Source organism: Rhamphochromis longiceps, linkage group LG19, assembly GCF_057381845.1.
Source record: "Rhamphochromis longiceps isolate RC_006_pf linkage group LG19, R_longiceps_female_GT1.1, whole genome shotgun sequence".
Classification (NCBI taxonomy): domain Eukaryota; kingdom Metazoa; phylum Chordata; class Actinopteri; order Cichliformes; family Cichlidae; genus Rhamphochromis; species Rhamphochromis longiceps.
The window spans coordinates 25264866-25275963 of record NC_140575.1 but is presented as its reverse complement, the minus strand read 5'-3'; positions in this window follow the sequence as shown (position 1 = coordinate 25275963).

The following is an 11098-nucleotide window of genomic DNA, read 5'->3' as shown; positions in this document are numbered from 1 at the left end:
AGGAAAAGGGAAGGGGATGAAGGTGGTGGTAACAGAAGGAGGAGGAGGGGCATGCCACAGGAAAGGCCGCGCTACTCCAACCCACAACCCCCCTCCCACGAGCATCCCTTATGCAAACATACTGCAGAGCAGGAATTTTGGATTTTTTTTCTACTTTTTAACATAAGCTCTATAGAAATGCAGACTCACACGTACCTTTTTTTCCCCCACAGGTAAAAAAATGAGGGGGTGGGGTAAGGTGGGCTTATTCTGTGGAAAGAAGCAATTAATTTGGAATGTGCTGCACCGGGAGCGAAGAGTTTAGACTTAAATGGAGCACAGGCGGCAGCAGAGACGAGGCTTAATTGTTTGATTGATTGGTCACGACTGCGAGGCGTATTTCTGAAGCCCCTCTGCGCCGATCAATGAGTCAATGAGCGCCTCGCCAAACCTCACAGCTTCCCGGCCTTGCAATTCAATTACCTGGAAGCCTTGGTGGCCCCTGCCTACAATCATGTTGCAAACACTGGAGACAAACCTCTCCTGCCCCCCGCCTCCTCTTCCCTTCTCATTGAACTAGGAGTTTATTGCGGCAGATACAAGCAAAGGGGGCAGGGTATATAGATAGGAGAATGGGTTGAGAGGAAGGAGCAAAGGGGGTGGGGAGTTTGACTTTATTAGATTGGTAACAGACACTACATACTGCATTGGACACAAATCGAGTTATAGTCCTAATCTGTCATTTAAACAAATTATCTTGGGTGGTGATGCATCAGCAGTATCACTCCTCTCTAGGGGGTTGAGACAAGGGGGAGGAATGGAGAAGGGGAGGGGCAACGATGGAGGGCTGAGTCTGATAGAGACACACCAGAAGCTGATACTACAGGACAGCAGAGGTATGAATTCTTCAACAGTTGAGGATACAAGCTAACATTTTCTAGCTTCACATCAGTTCTGACCAGAACCATTTACAACAACAAAATGAAGATAAGCCATCCTAAATCCTAGAGGTCTAAAACTGTTAGCGATGCACAGGCAATGCAAAAATACTCAAGTGATTATCAAATACACCTACAACATAAAGAACATAGGATACCAGCTGAGCACAAAGAAAAGAGAGGGACGGAAACATGTGTTGGCTTTTTAAAATGCTGTCAGCTCTGACACGTTTGGTGCAGGTCAGGGTCAAGGCTGAACCTGCCATGACTGAGGATTGACAGATTCATTGAACAGAAGAGAGATAAACAGACCAACAGAGACATTTGTGACACAGGGGCCAAGGTGGATTGTGTTTAGTGTTTTATATTAAATACAAATTACAGCAGCAGAAGTCACCGTTGTGTGTTAAATAAACCAAAATTTTGTAAAAATAAAACCTAACTACCCACGTAAGAAAAATGATGTTCGGAATGCTTTAAAGGGCTCAATGTTTGATACGAATAATACACTGAAAGAAAAGGGGTTTGGTATGAGTGTTGATAGCAGAGATGAAACAAGAGGGAAACCTTTCACCTGGGGTACAACAGCTAAAAAGCAAATCCACTACCCAAAGAACAAATATCACTGTTGGGTTTCAGTGGCTAAATTAATTTTATTAGCTGCTCATCTTCAGATCATATTTGATATGACAATTTTAGACCCCTGCAGCTGGTTAGAGCTGATAGGGCATGAGCGCCGTGCTTGTAGACGAGTAAGGTGTAAATTGGAGCGAGTGGTGTGATGTTATGTAATTTCCTCCTCCTGGTGGCTGATAGGGGTCATAAATTATTCAATGTTCCCAAATACGGTGCCTTCAGAAAATACTAAGACAATACAAACTTGGACATGCATTCAAAGAGCAAAAGCACATAATGTCCGATGTTAGTGAATGTAATATTCAGCTTTAACTGTCGTATAATGGTACATTAATGTTGCAAGAGATGGTGCCTTTTGGGTCTACCTTGTAAAAAACTTAATCTGCATTCTTTATCATAACGCTTGGCTCAATATATACAAGAAGTGAAATACATAATGTTTAATAATGGATCTCATCAGACCTGAGGAAAATGTTCTTTCAGCAAATACAAGAAATATGAATGCTTATTAGAAAAGATTAATATAGCTGCCAGGTTTAGTTACTATATATAACAGGCTTTGCAGCTACTGGTTTTAATATTACTGACTGTAGAACATAATGAGCAGGTGTTTAAGATAGTGATCTATGCATCTCAGTATGCAACAGGCGAACAGTGCCGCATAAAATCCGACTCACATGGGGAATGGTTTAAACCTGCAATCCATGTCACAGCCCAGCACGTTGTAATAATGCTAATGTTAAGTCAAACTGCTGACCAGAGGAGCACATGTGTTAAATCCCAAAGTGAGGCAAAAATAAAGCCATGACCAGGAGATCAAAGCAGGTCTCAGAGGCCTGGTGCCTCCCTCTGACCCGCCAACCTATGGAGCTCTGCTTAAAGAGTCCCAGCTCGTCCTGTATATTTTTCCCCTTCAGCTCCCGCTCTATCCAGCAGTGGGATGCTGAGTGCCCACTATTCAGCTTTGCTGACTCAGAGATAGATGCAAAAGGTCAGGGCACAAAGGTCAGCTTTAAATTTCAAACCCCTGCAATTTACATATGACATAAGTTTCTTCTACAGAGTTACTACTAGGTCTACTAGATTTCCATGCCAAATCACCAGCTCCCTGCATTTGTTCTTGTTCTTAGTATAAACTCAGTTTGAGCTGTAAAGTGTATGTGAAGCTGTTATGCTTCCAACCAATCACACATATTAATACATGCAAACAGCTATTAGTTTTTTCTACGGACATTCTACAGAGAATGATTTCACCATCTCTGAATTAAAGCCCCAATTCCACAAAAAGAAAGAAAATATATAAAGACAATAATATAAAACACATCAAATGTTAGAAGTAAGAGATTGTACTATTTCATGAAAAAGATTTGTTCATTTTGAATTTGATGGCAGCAAAATGTCACAAAATTGGATAGAAAAATAAGTAGTACTAGCTGGGGGGGAAATAACCCATTTTTGCAACTAATTAGGTTATTTTGAAACAGGTCAGCAACCTGACTGGGTATAAATAGAGAATCTTAGAGAGGTGGAGTTTCTTAGAAGTAAAGATGTGCAGAGGTCCATCAATCTGCAATAAAAAAATCTACTAATTGGGGAACAATTTTACAATAAGGTTCCTCAACATAAAACCGTGGAGACTTTGAATATGAAAATCGAATCTGCAGTGCATAATATCACCAAAAGACTCCAAGAATCTGGAGAAATCTCAAGGAACAAGGCTGGAAATGAATGCATGCCCATGATCTTTGGGCCCTCACGCAACTGAAGCCAAGCTATGAACTGTTTTGTAATGAGACGAATCAAAATTTGAAATTCTTGTTGGGTAACATGGATGCCTCCAGACTAAAGAGGAGAGGAACCACCCATTATTATTAGCACTCAATTCAAAAGTCTGCATCTCTGCATTAGTGCCTATGAAATAGGCAACTTGCACATCTGGAAAGGCACCATCACTGCTAACATATGCAGACGACATCTTTTTCAGACAATACCTTAAATATTTCAGCAAGACAATGCTAAACCACATACTGCACAGAAGAGTCCAGCTGCTGAAGTGGACTTTAGCTCATACAGTACCTTTCACAAATGTAAAACATTTGGAGCATCGTGAAATGAAAACTACAGCAAAGAAGATCCAGGACTGTTGAGCAGCTAGAATCTTGGATGATAAGACTTGGACCGCATTCCTCCTCCAAAACTCCAGGAAGTGTATCTTCATTTCCCAGACTTTTATGTACTGTTGCTAAAGAAGGGATACAACACAGTGGCCCTGTCCCAGCTGTTTCGAGACATGTTGCTATGATACAATTCAAAATGACCTTTCTTGGGGGGGTTTTCAAATGGGAAATTTTCAAATAGGAGTTTGAACGTTTGATATGTTTACTCTGTTTTACAGTGAATAAAGTATAAATACAATACGTTTATGCAATTTGCAAGTCATTGCATAATGTTTTTATGCCCCAACTTCTTTTTAAAATTGGAGTTCTGTAACCACGCTGGAATACATATATCAAGCTACACTACATACACATACAACTTAACATCTGGAGACTGGATCACTCACTTTGCAATGTATGCTGTCAGGCATTACTGGTCATGTATAATGCTTAGGATTAATCTGGCAAGGTTAAATAAAAAGAGTACTCTAAGCTTATCTGATTTATGTAAAAATAAATCCATCACTGTAAATGAGTAGTGTTCAATCATCCACCTTGATACGAGCTAGCATGCAGAGTGTAACGTTCCTCCCTTGATATGTTGAAAAATCTGCGTAAATTGGTAAAGCTTGTTTGAAGGATTTAACATGCAGATCATTTAAACTACTATGTAATCTGCTACATGAAATTTTATATAACTTCACATATGAGTATATAAATGTATATATAATTGCATCCTTTATGTGCCACTAATTAGCTATCAATCACATTTATGCACTTTAATCTGTATGCCTAATGATCACCTATGTTTTTCTCACAAATGTAATTACCTATTTAATTGCTAATATATGAAATCTAAATTATTGTGTAACACTTTCAAATAATAGCTTCTTTATGCACAAACAAATTAACATTTTGCTAATTTGTTTTCGCATAAGTTATATATTAAAGTACCAATTTGTATATCCTGTTTATGAGGTTTAAATAGATCTCTAATATGAGGGTCATTCAGGTTAATGTTTATAATTCATAGCAAAATTACTGATTTTTATGCCTCCTCTTTGAAACGAATGTGAGCAATTTCTCTGCATATCAAGTGATATAAATACAAAAAGTTCAGATTAAAGTTTTAACTTAAATAACTTTTATTAAGTATAACCTGGCACTAATAAGTTAATACACGTTTCTGCAAACTCACAAAAACAGAGCAATTATTCTGAAACTTAATTCACAGCAAAATTCTCTGTGCAAATCTACCCAAACTGATGAGTAACAGAGACACACACACTTACAGATGACAGCATGAGTCACAACTCTAGGAGTTTTACTCTGACTAATTTCGAGCAGCACGTGGCTGACGATTAATGAAAGTAACAAGCTGAACATGCTGCATCAACGTAGTGATGTTAATCCCTGCTAACGTTTAGCACGGGAAAAAATGGCATGCGCTCATTTTCTCTTAACTAAAGACAGCCAACAACATAACGCCTCAGTTCACCGATACCAGAGAAAGAAAAACACATTAACAGATTATTTCCTGATTATATTTGACATTTTCAACTTTTCCCCCCCCATTTCTCTCTCTGGCACATCTGAAAATTAATTCACTCCACAGCTACAGCAGCAAACATCAACTGTGCTCACAAATGCAGACATTTCTTCTCCTAATTGCTTTTGTGCACTGAATAAGTTAGTAGTTTTTAAGCACGCAGTGGCGGAGTGCATTTAAATTCTGAATATCACATTAAAAAAAATTTTTCCCTCATCGAGTAGATTAAATACATCTGCGGTGAGCGATGTTGGGGCTCAGTGCACCACATGAAGGCATAATCAGACTCTTGAGTGAAACACCGTGCTTGTGCTTGATGGAGCAGGACCTGTTTTCTAAGTGCTATGGTGAGTATTTATGTGTGTGTGTGTGTGTGTGTGTGTGTGTGTGTGTGTGTGTGTGTGTGTGTGTGTGTGTGTGTGTGCCTTTCTAAATGAATCCCAGCCCAAGTGGATGTTGAAATATAAATGCACAGTGTAACTGCCCCGCTATCCTGCTTGCAGTGCTTCTACAGTCATAGTCTTATTACACTGAGCTGTGACAAGGGAATTTGGGGGAAATGGGTCTGCTTCAAAAGCCATTCTTACTGCCACTAATTGTCTGTCATCCCAGGTTGACAGGCAGGAGGACACTGACAGACAGTCCTGATCATTCACATGGGACACAAGACATGCTGTTTACATGTACATTCATTATTTTTGTGTGATTTATTGTTCACAGTAGTACTGCAGGTGTCTGATTGAATGCATCAGATTGTACAGGAGTATGATACACTTGGTGTTACAGGGTTAAAAATACGATTATGGTTCCTTTCATTGTTTTTTCCACAAAAAAAAAAAAGAAAAAAAAAAGCCCATACTTTTAAACAAATATATAATTTATACTTTACAATCCTGTAAGAAATCCAAGCAAATTGACACAACAGCCCCCAAGTGCAGCTGATGTGTTATCTCGTGTCTCATGGCAGTTAAATCTGTACAGCTGATTAGCAATAATTATTGGTTTCTAGTTATTCCTGTCCACTGTTTTCACAATCAGGACTGTATACAACATCAGTGAAAGGAAACGGTGAGCTGCATATGGCATTCAAATTAACTCCAAAGCCCCAAAGTCAGTGTTATATTTACACTTGCTGACGCATGGTGAGCACTGGCTGCCACTGAGTCACCTGCTGTGTTGGCGTGGGGCCTGGCTAAGGTGTGACAGCAATACTGAACAAAAGGATAATGCAGAATGGAAAACACCTGTCTGGCTTGCCTACACGGACCGCAGGAGGCTGAGTCGACGTTGAGAGACTCTCGGGTCGGTTTCTGAAAATACTGCATCATGATAATGATAGCAGGTTCTGTGCTGCGTATGAAAAATATGTTATATTTGCCTTTCGTTTCATGACTGTTTCCCTTTGTGAATGCATGGAAGTTGAACTTTAGAGTGGGCTGTGACTATGCTTTCTAACTTTCTCTCTTTTTTTTCTCCATTTTTTTAAGTCTGTCTTGTTATTTCTCAGTCTCTATTTCTTTTATCTCTCCCTCTCTGTAGTGGCATGCCCATGCTGAGACAAGAGCAACGCGTTTCTCTTCTTCTTCTAGGATCTGTTGGCGAGGCAGGTCAGCCGGCCCAGTCCAATCCAGATCCTGAAAGCACATGGGCTCTTTAAACCTTTACGCAAGCCGGGATGACAGGCCACCCTCCCTTTTGTCTGATGTGAGAGTAAGACCATTGCTGTTGTTTCAACTGCATTGCAGTCATCCTGAATACGTCCATATTTCACTGGGGAAAAGAAGACAGATCGAAGAAAAGGCAGCTTAGGACAATGTCAGAACTAATGCGAGATGGGGGAAAAAAGATGTACGCAAGGAAGTGTAATAAATATATAATAAAAAGTGACAACAAAGAAAAAAGAAAACTTTTCAGCATGTCTCACACATCCCTGTTTTATTAGCAAGACAAAACTTGTCTGAATTTTCCATTAGACACAGAAGGTCACAGGACAAAGCCACATGTTGCTCCAATCAACTCTAATCAGCCCTCACGAATGAAATCATTTGTGAACAAAAATATCTCTACCACTCACTTATTCACTCTCACATTTGATTAGACTCATCCTGGACACTTCTATTTTACTCTTCGTGTGCAGCACAGATTGCATTCCTGCAGTCTATCAGTTTAGCTGACACCGGACGGTTACTTGCTGTATTTCTGAAAACTGAACTGCAGCAGATATCTCACCCACTGGGAGGGAATTAAATAAGATAGACCTGAAATCGCCAGACGGTTGACCTATAAATCTACAAGTGGGCCGCAGGGGGCAAGGGGAAAGGACAGAGAGACACAGATGAAAGAAGTGTGACTTAGAGAGCTTTGATCAAAAGAGAAGTCCAAAGAGATGGGAGGAAAAAATAGAAAGAGACAGACACACAGGGATATTATGTGCTGTCTCCCTTCAGCCGTCAGGCAGGACAAACAACACAAGGGTGTGTCCTGGTTCTGGTTAGCCTGGCCCTAATCCTCTCTCGGAGACTGACACCATTCCTGTCCCCCTACGCAAACTGGATTTTTTTCCTCCCCCCCTTTTGTACTTTTACATGATAACAGTTTAAAGGAGGGCGTGTAAAGAAAATGATTTTCCATGCGGATAAAACGCATTCATTTTTTTCACAATAACTGCAGAGATTTGCTGCAGTCAGGAGCCACGGATAGATGAGGCAAAGTGAGGGAGACAAAGTAAAGAGCGGCAGCGTGAGTGCATCATGGAACAAGTGGTATTTTAATGCTGCGATGCTGTGCATTAAAATGGTCCGCAAGATGCAAATAACACTGAGCTTATCAAGCAATGTGATTAAAAAGTGAATGGCAGGGCACACAGTGTTTAACCCACATAACGTATCTCCAGTGATTTCCACTGAGAAAGTCCCTCTTATCTGCTAATAGACCTTGGTAATCCCTCAAACACGCATGTACCGAACACTGACTGCTTCTAATGAATGAGAGAGACTAGTTTGCTAGAAACCAGTAATTCATAGATTCTCCACCACTAAAATTTCTAGATGTGTTCTCAACACTATAGTATACTTCCTGTGCATAATCTTCAGAAAACTATAAAGATGAGCAATTAGCAAACTTGCCTTCCTTGTAATGTGACAAATATCCAAAAATTATTAGATCTATTAAACCCAATTCTGAAAAAACTAAAATACTTACTCATATCTATATTACTGCAAGCCTGAATCTGATTTAAATGAATTAAAGAAATCATTATTTTTGTTGCTTGGACTGCCCCTAACAAGTGATCTGACTTGCAAAATAGTGATATTATGAAAGATGAATCATCCAAGCCTTGATGCCAATCATTGAGTTTAAAGTCATGCATAATGCCACCGATATTTAAACAAGCAGCACCCAATATAGCAAACACTAAAAGCTACATAGATTAAATCATTCTATACTGTATTTTTAATGAATGTCTTAAAGCAAGCTGTTGGTAGTTGTTATATTTTGTCAACCTTCACCAAACTGGTGCCAATCTGTTACTTTTTTTTATAAGTAATGTAGAGATGGAGTGAGAAAGAGCAGGCTCCAGGGGATTTGGGCACCAAATCTGAGTGGAGAGAGAGATTATACAGAACCAGTGGTGGAGATCAGCAGTGTGACCATATCCAGAAAATTAGATTAACTGAATTAGAGGGATTAGATTGACTACAGCTGGAATGGACCTGATGCCTCTAAGAAAAGAGGACGATAGAGTAAGAACATGACAGGGAAAGCGAACGGGGGGAAAGGAGGATAACCAAAAGAGTGAGATATAAAGAAGTTTCTTCGGGAGTTGGTGGAAAAGTCATATTGCGGTAGAGGAGCGGGAGGAGGAGACAGCTCAGCAGATTTAGGCATCCTCGGTAAGTTTTAGGGGCTGGCACTGAAGTGAGGATCTGACGCTGCCTCGGCTGGTGCGCGCTGCTCAAAGTTCATTCGGGTTCTCGAGCTCCACTGGACTCAACTGAAGCTGCAGTGCCCCTCAGTGGTCGAAGTAGTAGAGACTAGAGATCTTAGTAGAGACGGTCAGAAAAAGAGACACCGGAGCACATCACTATGCTACAAGATGATCATTTTTCCTTTGAAAGGACAAATTGTATTATATTACATGAATGAATAGAAATGTGTGGTAGGCTGAAAAAAAAAAACAATAATTACTTTTCAGAATATGAATAAGGAAACAGCCATTGAACCTCCTTTAGGCTTGACAGTCAGAATTTTGTCACTACTGTCTTCTGTTTACAGGATATGAAGCTTTGAATTCAAGTCATTTCATTAATATGGAGATTTACACACCGTTCTCTTCACCAGCTTATTGTATCTTGATGAGAAGATGATGACACATATCTGAGGATCTCTACATATATTAAACTTGACCTCTATTTGTTCAGAGAGCCAAATGATAAGAAGCCATTATCATCCCATTATTCTGGGCAAAACTAATTTGATTTATGGATAACAGGTTAGGTGAGTGTGCCTCTTCATGTATGTGTGCACGCAGGAGAGAAAGGCGGGGCTCTAACCAGATGAGAGCCTAAATCAGTGTGATTAATTCATGTTAATTGCTGCCCTCTGGCGCTGGTGCCACGGTTGTCGTTACTTTGCTGATATACACGGTTTTGGGCACCGCCCCTTTGTCCACAAGATAAATCTCTTAAGTCGATAAAGAGGAAGACACACGCTTCTGCTGATGCACAACTTCACACTGCAGTCACATGCAAAAAGACACACACAAAACTCTCCGTCGCCTACCCCAGTCCTCCTGTGGAATTTAGTGAATATCAACCAGGTTGTGATGATGGATCATAAACAAACAGAAAATGACAGAATGTTATGAATTCTCCCCTCTGCATATTCCACCATAATTTAGTGGCTTCACGCTGCATGCACTGCCAAACTGTAGGGCGTTGTCTGCATACTGATGTCCTGTTCGTTCTCAAGAGGGGCTCATAGGATGGGACACCTCCCTAGATTGTAATAGGATGGCGATGCTTCACAGAGGAAAACAGAAATGTCAAAAAATCTGTGAAGACTTTGCACTTCTGAAGACATCCTTCAAACAGCAACTAAGCTTGATAACAGAGGATTCAGGCAAATAAAAAGTGAGGTGGTCCATATCTTAAGTGATGCACGCGCGTGCATTTCAAAGTATACGCAGTGCCTGTGTTACAATCTCTCTGCTCTGATAACAGACGCGTAAACATAATCGAACTGATATGCAAGAGTGATTAATGCCACACGATCCCTCTGTGATTTTTGGGGTGCGTGTTTTGCATGTCATTATTATTCAAAATTGTCATTCAGAACAAGGTTACTTAAAAAAACATGGTACATTTTTAAACAATTTGTATAACATATGCATGATTAAAGTGAGTTAAGAGGTAGTTTAGCATATTTCATTCATTTGAGCAAATCTATGATATTTATCCTGAGTGAATGATATTCATGGTACATACATTTAAACTCAAATCTATCTCAGACTAAGTTTACATTCAAATGCATGGCAAATCTAATTAAGTGAACCTCAAACATGTACACAATTTTCCTGCACATTGTACAGTCTATCTTCCCTGTATTTGAAACACTTCATTTTGATGCTGATTGTATTTAACAGCTGATTCCTTCATGTGATCGCCTCATTCCTATGATGAATCAGGTGACTTCTCCCGAAGCAGGAAAAGATTGCACGTCACCACTTGTTTAAAGCCAATCCGTTTCTTCAGTCAAGTCAATACGGTAACAGCTGGATACACTAGAAAGGAGTGCTATTGAATCAATATTGATTTCACATACAGTAGTATACTATCAGA